Genomic DNA, 16817 nt, shown 5'->3' on the forward strand with positions numbered 1-16817 from the left:
GTGTTGGATTTCCCTACCAAGCTGAACTTTGTCCTTTGCCCTTTGTCTCTGCTCAGCCTTCTTTCCCCATAGAGTTGGGGTTATTCACCTTTTCCTTTTATCTCAGTTCTGTTGTGGCCATGTCCTTCTTGCTTTCACTTCTCTATGACTACCTCCTATCTGTTGTTTGCTCCTGTTTGTCTTTCTCCTTCCCCACAATGACTACTTGTTTCTTTTGCATTTGATCCTATTTTTTGACAGTTTCATGCATTCCATTTTATTCTGCAATACATTGCAGTTGAATCTATAACTGTAGTTTCCATAATTATCTCTTTCTCAGATTCCCACGTTTCATTCTGATATACCACAACACATTTGTCCACTGTTTCAAAGAGAAAGTTTACTTTTATATTAATTTACAAACATTCTAAAATGTGGTGTTTTATAGGAAAGCCCATATAACAGCAATCTGTGTATTTCTTCTCCCTCATTTTGTCCAGTACATTTCTGTTACTGCAAGAGCACAGCTCATTAAAAGAAATTCTTACCTTTGAATGGTGCCCCATGTTTGTAATGCATTGTAAAAGTATGAACAGAGGACCAATTTACTGCCTCTGAAGTACATCTAGCATGCACTCCTTTCAAATATACCACCAAAGAGAATAAGGCGGTGATGGAATGAGCCTTAACCTTGCATGGTTACATTTCCCATGGTGGGTGTAACAAAAGAGCAATAGCGGAGGACAACCAACAAGCAATTGTTTGCTTACAGACAGGTTGACCCTTCTTAGCACCAGAATAGGAAATAAACAGCTGTTCAGCTTTCCTGAAGGGCTTAGTTCTGTCAAGGTCTGACCTGAACTGCCTGTGCATATGCAAAGTGTGCAGAATCTTCTATTCCTTGTTTTAGGTTCTGGAAAGAAAACCGGGAGACTGATGGCTTGATGCAGGGTAAATTCAGAAACAACTTTTGGCATGAAAGAAGGATTATTGAGTAGAATAACCCTTTTGTTGTAGAAAATCAGATAAGATTGGCCCATCATGAGAGCTTGCAGCTCAGAGACCATCAAGGACTCACCATGGAGATGTTAGAGTAATAAGCAAAGCAGCTTTCTAAGTGTCAAATCTCAAATCATCCTGAAAGGTAGGTTCAAAAGGAAATAAGGTCATTTTTTAAAAGCAAAGTTGAGATACCAAGAAGGATGAATTTGCTTTTGAGGAGGTCTCATATGCAACACTCCTTTCATAAACTGTTTGACCACGAAAAGAGATGGAAGTGGAGAATCCATGGGCAGACAAGCTGAGATGGCCACATGATGCACATTGATAAGATGCATAAAGTAAGCCATTCTTGAGTAGCGCACACAAATATTTCAAAACGAGAGGGGTAGACACCATCCTGGGCCCTATGATATCAGTTAGGCACTACCTAGAAAACATCTTCCACTTGTCAACATAAGATTTTCTAGTTGCAGGTTTTCTTTCATCCTTCAGTCTCTGCTACAAAATCTCATGGAACAAGTGTCTAAAAAGTATCAAGATATAATCATCCAGGTTATCAGTAGCATTTTCTCTAAGACAGGGTGCACCAGTCGCTCCTGACACTGTGTGAGCAGATTCAGAGTGTGAGGAAGCTTGTGGTAATTGTTCTTAGTCAATTCCATTAAAAGGGGAGAACTAACTTTGACTGAGTCAAAAGGGGGACACCACAATGATCCTTGGTAATTCTTTCTGAATCTTCAGAAGTACCTTGGGTATCATGGAAAGGGTGGAAATGCATTAAGGAACATTCCAGTCCAAGGGAATAAAAATGCTTCTGTCCTCCAGGCATGGATGCAAGGATGTCTCAAAAAGAATTTTTCCAGTTGTCTGTTTTGAATGGAGGTGAACAGATCTACTTGAAGTGTTCCCCACATTTGGACAAAATGCAGGTAGACCTCCTTCCCGAGTTAACAATCATGAGGGTCTGTCCGGGATCTGCTTAGTCTGTCTGCTACTATGTTTTGCTCTGATGGGATGTATGAGGCCTGATATGTCAGAGAATGCTGTAAGGCTAGCTCCTAGGCCATCATTGCCACCCGGGAAAGAGGTTATAACCTTGTAACCCCTGAGTGTAGTGTTATCTGTGACCAATAAAAGGGGACCTGGAGACCATAAGTGGTGAAGGACTTTTAAGGTCTGAAACACTGCTAACATTTCTTTGATGTTTATGTTCTTTGTGGTATCTGAAGGACCCCATTAGCCTTGCACTTGAACTTTCCTGTACACTGTTCCCCGTGCAAAATATGACGAGTCTGGACTGATTGAACTGGGGTCTGGAGGGAGAAGTATAGGCCTGGACTGAGAGACATCTGATCCCTCTACCATTGTAACTCTCATTTCACAAAATCCAGAAGTGGTACCTGGAATTCCAAGAGTAGCAGGTGCTATGTCCAACAGTTTTTTAAGTACCATTGAATCTTTCTCACGTGGAGTCTGGCTCATGGTGTCCTGGGGATCACTGATGCCATGGGGCCTACAATTTTGAGAAATTCTTTTGTGGATGCAGCTACTTGAAGAGAGAAATTTATGAAAATGTTCCTAACGGTCAGGACTATGTGCACTGATAGAAAAGCTACATTTTTTTCTGTGCCCATCATACACTAGAGGAAGGCACTTCTTTGTAAGGGTATGAGAGAGGACATTTGTAGGTTCAACTTGAAGTTGGGAGCAATTGGCATGTGATGATAAGCATCCTTCAGATATAAAGTCACTGTGAAACAGTGGTCTAGAAGAAGGGGTAGGACCATATGCAGAGTAAGCATTTTAAATTTGAGAACTTTTAGAAAGACATTTAGGTACACTAAATCGAACAGTTGTCTCCAGCAGAGCTTCTTTTTGAGTATCAAAAACAAAAAATCTGGTGTAAAATCCTTTTCCGTTCCCTTTTAGTGGTGCAGGAACTGGTTCTATAGCCCCTGCTTGCAACTTGTGAAGGAGTACCAGAGAGAAAAGGCATGCCTGGTCTGGAGGGTGTAGAGGGATTTCCCAGAAGGAAGAAGGATCTTCTGTTCACTGCAAATCCTCACTGAAGTATTCTCAGCACCCACTTCTCCAAGCCTATCTGTGGCCATGCTGCTGGGTTGAGCTAAAGCCTAGGGGAAGGTCAAAGGGAGGGAGGAACAGAAGGAAGGGATGGAATGCCCTGAATCTTTGCCTATTCATTCATTAGCAGGGGAAAGACCTTTTTTGGTGGGAATGCAACCCCTTTTATTTAGTTTATAAACATTATCCCACTCTTAGTACCCTGACTTTTGCCAGGCTGAGATTTTGTTTGTTCTGCCCTTTGAAGTTGGATGCCTTGTTAGTGGAGAACCTACGAATATGAAACATTCTAGATACCCCTGTAATGCCCCACCACTGGACTAGTATTCAAGGAGTCACAGTCCTCACCACTCCCACTAGTGGGAAATGTACATTGGGAGGATGACAAGTATGCACACAGTATTTCCAGATGCAGCTCTCTGTATCAAGTGCAATTTCCCTTAAAAGCACACAAAGACCACGGTCAGTCCTGAGCTGGTTTCTACCTCTTTCTCCAGATCCCCAATAAGACTCTTACTGGTACAGTTATAGAGTTCAGATCATAGCTGAGTGACCAAGACAAGACCTCCAGCACCCTCTCTGTCCAACCAGTGATTCATGTCCCTGCCCAAGTAGCTGACACACACACTCTTTGAGGTTTGTTTTACACACACACACACACACACACACACACACACACACACACACACACACACACACACACACACACACCTCTGGGAAAGGCTGGCACAGGTTTACTAGGTATGCCCTCTTCTGCCCAGACTATAACGTAGTTATCACTGCCACCAGAATCCCTTATCAGCTACTTTAAGGCCCTTAACGAAGGGTGTCCAATCCTACTGTGTAATGTTACCATTAATGCAAATGGTAGTTTGACCAAGAGCAAGACTATTAGGAGTGGCCCACAGTGTCACCAAATAAATGTGCAAGTACTCTCAGAACATAAATATCTCTAGATAAAAAATAAGAACATACTCAGTATATATTTACAGTGATATCAGAGTTCAAAATCACACAAAATATTTAAAAAATGTTTAGAAATAATATTTACAAAATTCCAGATAGCTGGGCTGGCAGTGTCTCCTTTCGTGACAACCCCGTACATTAATTTACCTCTATCGTCCCATTGGTGGAGAATGTCGGTAGCAGAAAGACCAAACATAAATTCAGAACTTAAAGGAGCATTCAAAATCTTATTTTTTATTAATCCACAGAAAAGCTCTAGTTATGTAACCAAGCAAACCTTCTCAATACAACAGAAGCAGCTGCATTTCTAGAAATAATGCCTGCACCCCTCAAAACACTCTTCAAAGCATGTTTTGAAACCTGAGTTGCATATAAGACTTCTGTTCAACAGGTAAAGATACAGCAATGTCATGTAAACTGTAAGCATACTGCAAAATAAATTTCAACATAAAGTCCTGATAATTTAAAATTCTAAAAACAAAAGTACTAAACTGAGCCAATTTTTTTCTCTGAGATTCTAACTACTTAGCACTTTTCCAGCAAAGAGAGCTGCAAGATCAGAGTACATCTTGTATTTCCTCATACCTTTTTTAGAAACTGGTTAACTAGTCAAAGGGGCTTTACATGCAGTTTTATAGACATCTTCTAAGGCTGATAATAGAGTTGTAAAAAGCAAATAATTTGAAATCTTATCATCAATAAGATCATAAATGCTGCCCATCTCTGCCATAGCTCCAGATTGCTTCCAGTCAAATACATCTCTAAACTGAGCAAGCAACTGTGGAACGGTGAGCTCTTGCTTGGGTTTTTAGTCTGTTCATCTCCCAAAAAAATTAAATTGGATGGATGCAGAGTATTACTGTCTGCATCAGAGTCCCCATCAAAATATGTGGTGTTACTCTGATCTCTAGAGCCCCATAGTTATTCAGAATGGGACCATAGCCTCTGAGATTATCTGTCTGTAAAACACTCTTAGCTAAAGAAACCCCATCAGCCCTATACACGCTAATAACCTGATTGTCTGAGATGCGGTAAAATTTCTGTTTCTTCTTACTATAAACTAAACTAGAGGACAAAATATCTGGGGACACAGTATTATGCCTGGCAAGGTTCCCTTATCCTGACCTCTCCTGCACCTAAAAAGTTTGGGTCTCCTGTACCTGAACCAAGTACTGAAACAGACCCAGAGGATGTGTCTGACCCCCATGCCATGGAGTGCCATGGGCTCACACCAGAGGGTGACAAGGAAAAAGGTAAGCGGTCTGTCAGCCACCTTAAAACAACAACAGACTCACAAATCGTAGGCTGAGGCATGTATTTGTTGAGTATTTCCATTTTAGGTTCAATTGGATTTGATTGGGGGGAGGGGGGCAGTTGTATTAGAATCCATCAAGTTAGAGGAAAAACACCAACCAGAATAATGCACTGGCACTATTAAGAGCTGTCTACGGCAGGAATATTAGAAATTATAAACTATTTTCTCACTGCAAATATGGCTAAATCCAAAAATAATGCAGAAACTGTTGAAATTGTGGTAAACCTTGTTTTACAATCTGCACAGTACAGTGAAGAGCGCACACAGTCACAGTACCAAGTAAAATTCAGTTGTCTAAATAGTGACAAATAAAGTCAAATATATGCCCTTGAATCTAATAGAGACATTTTAAAGTAGTGTAAACAAGCATTTACCTAGAGATTTCCTTGTCAGAAATGAAAAAATCTGCACAGAAAATGTAAACAAAGTAATTTACAATAATATCAGGAATTAACTATAAAACAGTAAATATCATAAAAATGAAAACAAAAGTGAAAAAAATCCAATATTTTCCAGTGAAAACTTCAAAATGAGGCAGCCAAACAATAGACACAACAGGTGTACTGGCACCCTGCCAACCACAGTCCCTAGTCTTCGGCTGACACTGCAGAATTTCAGATTTCCAGTACAAGTCATAAAACACTGAAGAAAATCCACATAACTTAAAAGCCATATTAAGCATACAAACAACACAGTAGTAAGTTAGAATTCCCAGAGGAATTAATAGAGTTGAAAATAACTGTATTAAAAGAAAAAGTTAACATACACATTATTTTTTTTACATAAAATAGAATGAAAACAAAAGTATATAATAAAAAAAACAAGGAAAGAGTCTGGAAGCTATAATCCACCAATGCATGCTGCTGAGGAGATTTAGCTGGGTAAGTCCTTCAGCTGGTCTAAAGACTGAATTACTGACTTTCTGTGACAGTGGTTAGGCTTTCTCTGATGGGAAGGGTTTAGCCAGTCCACTATCACAGAGAATCAATGGAAGGGATTCTGAGCTCTGGAGTGCTGTCAGTGTCAGGTTTGTGCAGGCACAGAGCTCATATGCCACTGAGGCAGAGTGAATAATAAATATAATGCATGTCCATGCAACACCTGTTGTTCTGTTAGCATTTTAAGTGAATTAATGCTGCCCTGCACTTGGCACTGAGCTTCTAATGAACTGCCTCCTGTAGTCAAAAGTACAGGGCTTGATTCCTTCCACCTCCATTTGCCTATTATATGAGTCTGAGCAAGTCACTTAACCAGACAGTGCTCCCAGGTCTTCCTTGAAAGGGACACTGTCGAGTGGGTTTACCGACTTAAACAGATACAATAAATATAATCTTTAAAATGTATCCCCATTTGGGCCTTTATCCCTGTATTATTTTGACACTTTCCATTATTCTTGAGCAAAGAAGTTGAAGGTATTGTGTTCTGCTCCCTGTAAAATTTGTGGCTTTCTGACAAATTGTTGTGGACTGCAGTTACTAAATAATGACAGGTGGGATTGTTTCAGACTTTCTGTCCTTGAAAAAATGCTTGTGAATGCACAGCTCATTATTCTAGCAACTTTCTAAGTATATAACTGCAATATTTAAAATCTGTCCTTCATGTTGGGTCTTTGATTCTTGAACTAAGAAGGTGAGAGTGCAGAGGGGAATTATACTGGGGTGCACATCATGGTTCTGACAACTGTGAGCTGAGTTACATTTTTGGGCCATTATTTATATAGTTATTCATTAGTGTGATCTGAAGCAGCTATCTGAGGTGTACAATCATACCCGTAGGTAGTATAAGAGGGTTTCTGCATTCCTGAGTATGCCATTCTTTTGGAATAGATATTAAATTTAGGTCGCAACTGCCTGACCTGAAATTGTCTTAGGTTGATGTATACCTCTCAACTGTCCAGGTTTGAATAGAAGGTGCAGATTTCTGCTTGAAATTTTTGGTCTGTTCTTCATAAACGTTGTGGTTTTCTGGCAAATCCTTGAGGACTGAAGTCACTAAATAATAACAAGAATTTGAGTTTCAGACTTCATACCCTACAGAATATCCATGCTAATATAAAAAACTGTTATTCCAGTAACCTTCTAACTTAATAAGAGCAATAATTGAAATCGGACCCTATTTTTGTGCATTCGGGTGTCCCCCCCCCCCCCCGCCCATTATTTTTGGCTTTATCCAGATTTCTTGCTTTAAGAGGTTGAAAGGTATGGATAGATGTATAAGATCCCACAATATTTATCTAAAGGAATAGGGGAAGTTTACCACTGTCCTGGCCAAAATACCACCTTGGGTCTCACCTGAAAAAAGACCACTAGCCTAGCACAATTAACTAGGTCATCAAAATGTAAATAAAATAAATAAGAAATAAGTGTTTCCAATCAAGCTTCTCTTTACTGTGCTACAACACCATAAACACTACTGAAAAACGTTCATTTATTTATTTATTTGTTTATTTATTTATTTGCATTTGTTTACCAGGAAATTCCAACTGCACAGGTCCTTTTTCAGTGGAGGCCCAGGGAGAAAAGCTCCACAGAACAATAAATGAGCAGCAGAGTACATGAAGAACAATTGATTATATATGTTGTTGTTGTTTGTCTTTTGGCTTTTTCCGGTAAGGGGTCGCCACAGCAGAACTCTGGTATGCTAATGACTGGCAGTAGATTTTTACAATAGCAAATAATACATACTGCAGCAAACATTAGCTATACATACAATATGAAACATAGTTGTTGTTGTGACATTCGGCTTTTCCCAGTTAGGGGTCGCCACAGTGGAACTCCGGTCCGCTAATGATTGGCAGTTGATTTTTACGTACCAAGTTGCCAGCCCTGATGCACAACCTTCAACGAAGGTACCCCCATTCACGCATGTCTCCACGCAGAAGACAATCTAACTGAGAGTCGAACTGGACAGCGTCTTACTGTGAGTCGACAACGCTACCGCAGCACCACCACCGCGGATGAAACATAGTAATGAACAGATATACCAACATCTAGCTAGAGGCTAGGAATAAATGTAGGATGTATATGCAGATAGTACTAAACTCAAACAGATATTGTTCTAAACTCATATACCTAAATCTTATATATAAATATTGCACTAAACTCAAACTGATATAAAGCAGATGCTCCACACGAAGGTGGAACAAGCTAGAAGGATGGAAGGGGAAGATAGAGGAGTAAAAGAGGAGACTGAATGAATAGTATACATGGTAGTGAGAGGAAGCTAGGTGTACGTCAGTTGGATATGTATTTGGAGTTGAGATGAAGTGAGGTAGTTAAGCATGTTATAACAGGTCTGAGACATTGAGTGAGGCGGGAAGGGGAGGGTAAAGAGTAAGCCAGAGCCTGCAGAGGAAGGAATGCAATGATCAGATGATGTGAGGCAGGGTGGCTAGGGGAGGTAAAAGGAGGGTTACTAATCAGGATTGGTGCATGGGCATAACCAGAGACATTTTAAGTGAGTTTTTATTGCAGTCCTGAAGTGATTGCAAGAAGGTAATGTGGTTATAGAGGGGGGGAGATTGTTCCATAATCTGGATATGATGCAGGAGAATAGCGCTTCTCCCACTGAGTACTTGGGTTTGGTCACTAGAAGTAGATTTTTGCTGCTGGAGCATAGTGGTCTAGTGGAGCAGTAGGGCTGGAGAAGGTTTTGAAGGGATGGGACTTTAAGAGGATGGTTTACTAACTTGTGGGTGAGAGAGAGTTGATTCAGGTGAAGAAGTTGAGGGAGTTCAAGCTAGTCAAGTTCTCTAAGGGAGATAGAGCAGTGGCTGCGAAAAGATGCACCAATGGCAAACTTAGCAATTTTATTGTAGCAAGCCTCAAGCTTGTTTAGGTCTGTTTGTCTAAGGTAGGTAAGTATAGGAGAGGCATAGAGTAAAGTGGAGATTAGGTGGGAATTTGCAACAGAAATTCTGGCTGTCTTGGTGAGGAATTGTTTGTTTCTGTGCAATGCACCTAGTTTTTTTGTGAACATTTTGATGGTAAGAGAAATGTGAGTGTCAAATCTGAGATTGTTATCGATCTCAACACCAAGTAGTTTGGTGTGTTCTGTTGGGGAGATGACAGTGCTGTCTTTGGCTAGAATATTAAAGTGGGGAATAACTGGGTTAGATTTAGTGTGTTGGAAGATAAGGAGTTTAGTCTTGCTCGGGTTAAGTAATAACTGGGCATTAGATAGCCAGCTTTCTACAGATGAAAAGACTTCCTGTGTGATCTTGTAAAGTTCAGGTATAGTTGGGGCTGAGCAGATGAGGGTGGAGTCATCTGCATACTGTATAAGAGAAGCATACTTGGTGGCTGTGAATAGATCATTGGTGAAGAGTGAGAATAGTAGGGGACCAAGGATGGAGCCTTGGGGAACAGCAAGTGTTACAGGAAGTCGAGAAGACAGGTCATTATGCCAAACAACTGATTGTTGGTGGAGTAGCTCTCAACCTCCAAGAGCAATAAATCTGGACAAAGCCATAAATAATGGTGGGACAAAGGCCCAAAAATAGAGACAATTTATAAATATTGCTCTTACAATCTTAGAAAGTTGATAGAATAACAGGTTTTGCATTATAATTAATTATTTGAAGGGCATGAAGTCTAAATATCAAATGTCTACCATTATTTTCTGAACTTCATTCCTCAGTGATTTGCCAGAGAATCACAATTTTATGAGTAACAGGCCAAAAATATGAGGCAAAAATCTGGACATTCTGCAAAAATTTCTACAGTTGAAAGGTATGGTTGGCGGCCAGTTAGATAGTTGTGAAACCAATCAGTAGCTAACTGAGAAAAGGATAGGTTAGTAAGAACAGAGATTAGCCTTGGCTAGATCCAGAAATATAGCAGAGGAGAACAGGCCATTATTTTTATGATGAAGGATAGCATTAGTGAAAGAGAGCAAGATGGTAGTAGTGCTGTGGTATGGCCTGAAGCCATACTGGGTGCTGGAGAGGAGGTTATTAGCTAAGAGGTAGTCTAAGACTTGAGAATGGATGCATTTCTCAAGTATCTTGGAAAGTGGAGAAAGGATGGCTTTGGGGGCGATAACTGGAAAGTTCAGAGAAGGAGCCACCTTTATGGAGGGGAATGATGTGGGATATTTTCCACAGTGTGGGGACATAGCTTTCTGATAAGGACTGATTAATTAAGATAGAGACTGGATAAGCTAGGGCTTCTGCTGCTATTTTTAGGCATTCAGAGGTGAGATTGTCAGCTGCAAGTTTTGTAGGCTTAAGTTTCAACAGAAGTTTTTGTTATATAGGAGGTAGGTGCTGATGAAAAAGAAAAGACTGTGGCAGAGTATTTGGTTTTGATGTAGAGAGGATGGGTAGAGGGTTGTGTTGTTTAGTCAAAGACAGAATGGTTTCAGTAAAGTGTTTATTGAATGAGTCAGCAATACTGCTGGAGGAAGGGGGAGTGGTAGGTGGGGGGTGCCTTCTTTACCTGGGTGGAGAATGGAGTTTATTGTGGACCAGAACAACTTAGGGTTGTGATGGGAGGAGTTTAAGGCAGACTGATAATATTGGGTTTTATCTTCTTTTATTTTCTTTTTGACCTTGTTGCACAACTCTAGCAATGACTGTCTAGAGGAGGGTTTTTTTTGTTAAGCACCAGTACTCCCAGGACTTATCTCTGATTTTCATTAGTGCCCTGGTACTTTTTTGTAGCCAAGGGGAGTACTGTGTTTTGCCTCTGGCATTTCTTATGGTGACATGTGTGTTTAGGATGTTTAGGAAGGTGCTATTGAAGAAGTGGACGGCTTCATCCAGATTGAGGTGCTTTAGTGGTGTCCAATCACATTTATTAAGGGATGAGATAACGGAGAGAGGACTAAAGTTTACCCTAGTTCAGATTTGCCTATAGATGATGGGCTTGGTACGATTTAAGTGGTGCCTCAGAAGGAATGTTGGAGTGTGGTCACAGATGCTTGTCTGGTAGACAGCCAGCTAAGTCTGAGTGAGGGCCTTTATTGACTAATATCAAGTCGAGAGTAGTATGTTTGTTAGAATTTTTATTTATCCGGGTAGGTGACTGCATTATTTAGGAGAAACAAGAAGGTTTAGGTGGTGGGCTGGGTGATTGTGACTACAAGATAGCCAGTTGGCATTAAAATTACCTAGGATTATGGTTTCCTGGGGTAGGGAATGGTTAGCCCAGTTCAGGAGGTTTTCCAGGGGTGGGATGCTTTGGCCAGGTGGGAAGTAGCATCCTATGATGTTGATTGTTTTATTTGGGTCTAGTTTGAGGTTGGCATATAGGATTTCTTCATTTCCAATGTGGGGGGCAGATCTGTTTAGGATCTGGATGTTGAGGTGGTGTTTAAACGTTAGAGCCACACCACCCCCTTTCTTAAATAGTCTATCTACTCGAAGAATGTCATAACTTGTTGGGAGTATTTCCTCACTTTTGATGTGAGGTTTGAGCCAGGTTTCGGTCAGGATGACAATATCAGGAGAGTTTGAAGTTACGTTGGCATTTAGGTCATGGGTTTTATTAGTTATACTTCTGATATTCAGACACATGAACAGAAGGTCAGATGGCTTTCTGTTGGACATTGGTTGTGAGAAGGAGCAGCTATTAGGCAGATTTTTAGGTAAGGAGTTGCTAATGGTAAGACCAGGGTTAGGGAGGATATCACCACTGAGGGCTAATTTAGATGGGGCAGTAAACATAAGTTTTATAAATCTGATGATTAACCTGTCATATTTTAGGGATATTTTTTGTTTGAATGAAACAGATGACTGGTAGTATGGTGGGTGTACTGGGATGGAGATTGTGATGGTATGACAAGTGTAATTAGTGGGTGGGTGATGGATAGAAGTGAGAGTAAGGGTGCAGTGATAATGGTGGGGTGTGTCTATTATGGAATTCTGGTAGGATGTAAGGTGTGCAAGAACATTGCAGGTAAGCACTGTAAGCACATTAGGTAGTAGCATGACTGTGTCAGGTGAGCAGTTATATTGGAAGTGAGTGGGGTACTGTGGGCGGCAGAGGAGATAGGGTACTAGTATTGTTCTGATTGGTTGCTGGTTATTGGGAGAGGTTAGTGCCTAGAATAAATCTAGATGTAGTGGGGGCATGTGGGATTAGGGGGCAGGGTGGGGCATGAACAGAGCAGGGCTTAAACCCCTCCAAGCTGTGAATCACCAATTAAGTATATGATGGCTTACCAGTGAGCAGAATTCAACTGCTGATGAGCACTTGTGTCCTGATGAGAGACTAGTAATTTAAAGATAGCTCCATAAACAGCAGGAATCTAATATAGACTTAGTATTGGGGGTAGCAAAAAGGGTGTGAACCAGGTGCAATGCAAAGAAACCAGCCAAACCAGAGAGGCAAGCAGTGGAAAACTATCGGTGAAGACCTCAGATGGGGTTAGTAATACAAACTCTACTTGTAAAGTGAAGGAGAGAAGAGACAGCAAAGTTTATTAAGGTTGGGAGTGTGTCATCACATTGACTTGCTTATTAGTAGCCAGTTTATGCACAGATTAGAGAAGGGAGATACATTAGCAATGAAGAGGAATGTATAGAGATGCAAATAAATGGGTGGGGCTCAAGTGATACAAAACTAAGGCAAACAGCACTGAAAGGGCTGCTTGAGGGTCAAGTTTTAATCACAGAGAATAGGAAGGACCTGAATTAAGTGTATACTGTCTAGTGGATAGTTAGGACTACTACACAAGCTGGGGTGGGGGGGGGAGGATAAAAGGCTCAAACTAAAACTAATGTCTTTCAGCTTTTCCCGGTTAGGGGTTGCTACAGTGTAACTCTGGTCCGCTAATGATTGGGAGTGGATTTTTACAGCGCCAAGGTGCCAGCACGATGCCCAGCCTTCAAAGAAGGCACACCCATTCACACACGCACCTACCTGGATGTCTTTAAATGTAACTCGGCTGCGGGGAGAACATGCAGACTCCACACAGAAGGCACTCCAGCCGAGAATCAAACCAGAGAACCTCTTGCTGTGAGGCGACAACACTAACTGCTGCACCACTGCGGCCTACATTAACATTCCACTACTAAATGAAAAAAAATGCCAGTGGACACAAAAACCCCAGGAATACACATTGACACAAGTGTTTCAGGAATACATGTCAACAAAACCAACTGAGATGGTACAAATACCATAAAATGTCCAGCCACTACTTTGCACAATGATATTGTCACACTGATCTTATTAAAACCTTTCATTATTTTCTCACTCCTCATGGCATTGCACCATATAAAGCAGTGTACTGTGTGCTGACCATTCAGCTCTGATGCTGGATACCACCAGCCCACTCACAGCACCACAAATACTGCTTTGATTTTATCATGTTCTTTCTGCATTGACACCATTAATTACATTTTTCTTTGTTGGAGGATCTAGTAGAACTTTCTTTTCTATTTAAATATTATTCACTATAGAATCACTGTGTAAAGCCACATATTGTGCCAGCATTGATTTCATGCACTAGTTTGCACAATGACATTGTGACATTGCATAGAAATGTTTTACATTTTTTACTATTCACATTCTGCTCATAACAGTTACGCCACATAAAGCAATGTTGCATGCTACTCATTCAGCTTTGGAATATAACGCAATCAGCATGATTAGTACAGTGCAATTACCTCTCCGGTTTTATCTGCTATTTTGTACAATGGCAGTATTAATTGTGTTTATTTCTTTCAGAAGCTCTATTATAAGTTTGTGTACTGTTTGCTACACCTTTACTTCATGCTGTAAATTCTTGCATTTTCACATGTGGAAGTCAACACAAAAATACTGAATGCCATTTTTTCTTTCAGAAGCTTGACATGAAAAGACTCATTTCTCTCATCTGACTATTGCACTGTTATCACTGGGAAGCTAGATGCCTCCTTAGTACCATTCAAGGGGTCAGGATTTAATTAAAAATACACTTGTGGTCAGCATAGGATGGTATCTTTTATTTCATGAATTAGACACTAGGATACCAATATCCGACCATAGGAACCTGACCTCCGGGGACAGGGAAACTCAACATTCCTACTAAGAATGTGTGTGTGTGTGTGTGTGTGAGTGTGTGTGTGTGTGTGTGTGTGTGTGTGTGTGTGTGTGTGTGTGTGTGTGTGTGTGTGTGTGTGTGTGTGTGTGTGTGTGTGTGTGTGTGTGTGTGTGTGTGTGTGTGTGTGTGTGTGTGTGTGTGTGTGTGTGTGTGTGTGTGTGTGCGCACATGGTATGGTTGAATGTAAGTGTACTAAAGAAAACGAATGCCTGCACTAAAGCATTTGTCATGTCTAATGGGGCTCACAGTAAAACAGCATACCACCTTTTGTAATATCAGACCAAAGCTTAATTCTGATCATCACCTATAAAAGGACATGCAATGACAAGCACAAGATGTGCTGCACTTTAGCACAGCTGGGCTCTGAAATTTACCTGCAGCAGTTCAAATACAGATTAGAGCAGGTCATGGTAGATCACTCCTTAAGTCACCATGAGCAAGCCAAGGCATTGCATCTAGCCATAAACAAACAGATAAATAAAAAATGTGACTCGTGTTTGTTTTGCTTTAGATCCATCCTGGCTGTTCACCTCCTTATTAGATCAGACAAACAGCCAGAAGGGAAACAGCAGACAGATGTGAATGAGTGAAGGGATGTGTGCACATTTAATAAATAAGAAATATGTTACCAGAAATATGCAAACTACAAAAGAAGCAGGCACTGAAGAATGACCCCCATAATCTTAAGAACTTCAAAAAATGTGACTTTGTTGCAAAATACTGTTAATAATATGTGTAGAGTCATTTTCTTCACCAGCTCAAAGAAAGCACCACCACTGTTCCATTCTAGTCAAAGTAAAGTAGCTACCCATTGAACAAAGGTATGTTCTATACCTTGAACAATTAACATATAAATTAATAAATCAAAACTTTTTCTATTCTTAACTAGTGAATTTGTATTGCATGTACCAAAATACAGTCTTAGATCCCTTACTCCAACTGGCCCATCATTAAGTACACCTAGGAGAAAGAACCCCTGTGCCATTCACAGATTTTCATCTCTAAAGCATTAGAGATTACTCACCCCCTTTCCAACACACCAATCAAAGATTTTCAGTTCTTGCACCAAAAATCTGGGGGCCACTTCCCCCTCAACCTAAAGGCATTTAACTCCAACTTCAAATTATGTTGTCAACTGAAGCAATTCATATTCAAAGAAGAAATGTGCGACTGCTTTAAGAACAGCACAATAATATGAACCTTCCTTGAGAGTATTAATATCATTCTTGTTAAGCAACTGAACAATTCTCCTGGATTAGACTGCTGTGGCAATTGTGAACCCTTCCCTATCCCAACACTTTTTACTGTCATCTCTAATCCCTGTCAGCTCAAGTTTTGCAAATTTTATATAATATTTTTTATTATATTAAATAGTAACATATCGTACTAATCATTTTCCTGATTTTGCAAATGTTTAACCAGGATTCTTTCTTTCTGATCCCTAGGTTGAACCTGAAAAAGGTCCATTAGGGTCAGCAGTCAACTCAGTTGTCAAGTTAATTAACTAGTTCAGTAAACTAATACATGTGACTTCCAGATAAAGAAGGAAGGCAGTTTGCCATCATCCTCAGATCTAATCAAAACATAGTCACATTCACAACATTTACATCATTATATGTAACATCCTCCTTGACTTGTGTAGCTGGTGTGTTTCGGTTTAGTGTAAGATTCATAGATATTCCAAGGCCACTAAGTCATATGTCTATTCAGACCTTGCCAGTACCCTTCTACAGGTTGCACCTCCTTAATGCAGGAGGTCCATACCACTCAGTCCTGGAGTAAATTTGTGGATACCCATCCAGTCACCAGCATTATTTTAAAGAAAGAAGATAAACATGCAAATAAAATTTATTTGAGATTTGGGAAGTGCTGGGTTATAAACCTGTCCCTCCATAATGTGGTATTTATTAGTTGGTGAAGATCTAAGAGCCTGGTTCTAATATTAGTTAATATATAGGACTTGGCAAAGATACAGGACATCCCAGTCATGTCTCTAATGACGTGATAAGGAAGAGAGATCCATCCATCTTCTACCCCCTTTTAGCCATTTGTATGCATGAGGTAGGGGTGTCACTTCAACAGTGACAATCATCTCAAGCCAAAAATGACAGAGATCTCCCCTCAACATTCTGTAAAGCACTGAGTAAGGGGAGAGAGCTTTCAGCCTCTCTTGACAACTCATGGACTTTAGGCCTGTGATCATTTTTCTTAGGAACCTTTAGGGTCTTTGTAATTGTTCAGTATGTTTATTGAGACACATCCTAAAGAAGGCATTGTACTCAGTATTTGGTTTGATCAATGCTGAGTATAAGGAAGTGACTACCTCGTTAGACTTTGATGATATGCCTTTGGCAAATAACTGGGTTAAATAAAAGGATTCTCTGACAACTGTTGTCATATGATGGGGGAAAAACGAGAGGGAGCTTTCAATGTAAGTACCTGCGTT

Source organism: Protopterus annectens, chromosome 9.part0 (assembly GCF_019279795.1).
Source record: "Protopterus annectens isolate FY-2018-M chromosome 9.part0, PAN1.0, whole genome shotgun sequence".
Lineage (NCBI taxonomy): Eukaryota > Metazoa > Chordata > Ceratodontiformes > Protopteridae > Protopterus > Protopterus annectens.